We start from the raw sequence: 583 nt of genomic DNA on the forward strand, positions 1-583 counted from the left end.
TGGCGCAAACTGGGTGGTGCTCCTCCCTCTAGCCTTGTTTAGGGTCAGAAATACTCCCTCTCGGTTTAATCTAACCCCCTTTGAAATCCTCTATGGTGCCCCAGCACCCTTGACCCTGCTGGGAGACACATTTGCCCCTGCAACTTTCGGGCTTCAGTCTGCATGCCATCGTAACTGTGATTTATATGCTAGGTTAAAAGGACTACAAGCAGGGGCCGGCCCAGTGGCGCACTGCTACAGTGCGCCGCTTGGGAAGTGTGGTGGTGCTCCTGCGGAGGGTTCGGATCCCACATACAGACCGGCCACTCACTGGCTGAGTGAGGTGCGGGAGCAACACCGAGGGTTGCGATCCTGTTGCCGGTCACGAAAAAAGACAAAAAGGTAAAAAAAAAAAAAGGACTACAAGCAGTACAGAAGGCTGTCTGGGAACCCCTGAAAGCTGTTTATGAGCCTGGAACCCCTGACGTCTCTCACCGGTTCCAGATTGGAGACTCTGTCTACGTGAGGCATCACTGCCCCCAAGCCCTAGAGCCTCGCTGGAAAGGACCTTACCTGGTGCTCCTGACAACCCCAACAGCTGTCA

This window comes from Galeopterus variegatus, unplaced genomic scaffold, assembly GCF_000696425.1.
Source record: "Galeopterus variegatus unplaced genomic scaffold, G_variegatus-3.0.2 Scaffold11985, whole genome shotgun sequence".
Lineage (NCBI taxonomy): Eukaryota > Metazoa > Chordata > Mammalia > Dermoptera > Cynocephalidae > Galeopterus > Galeopterus variegatus.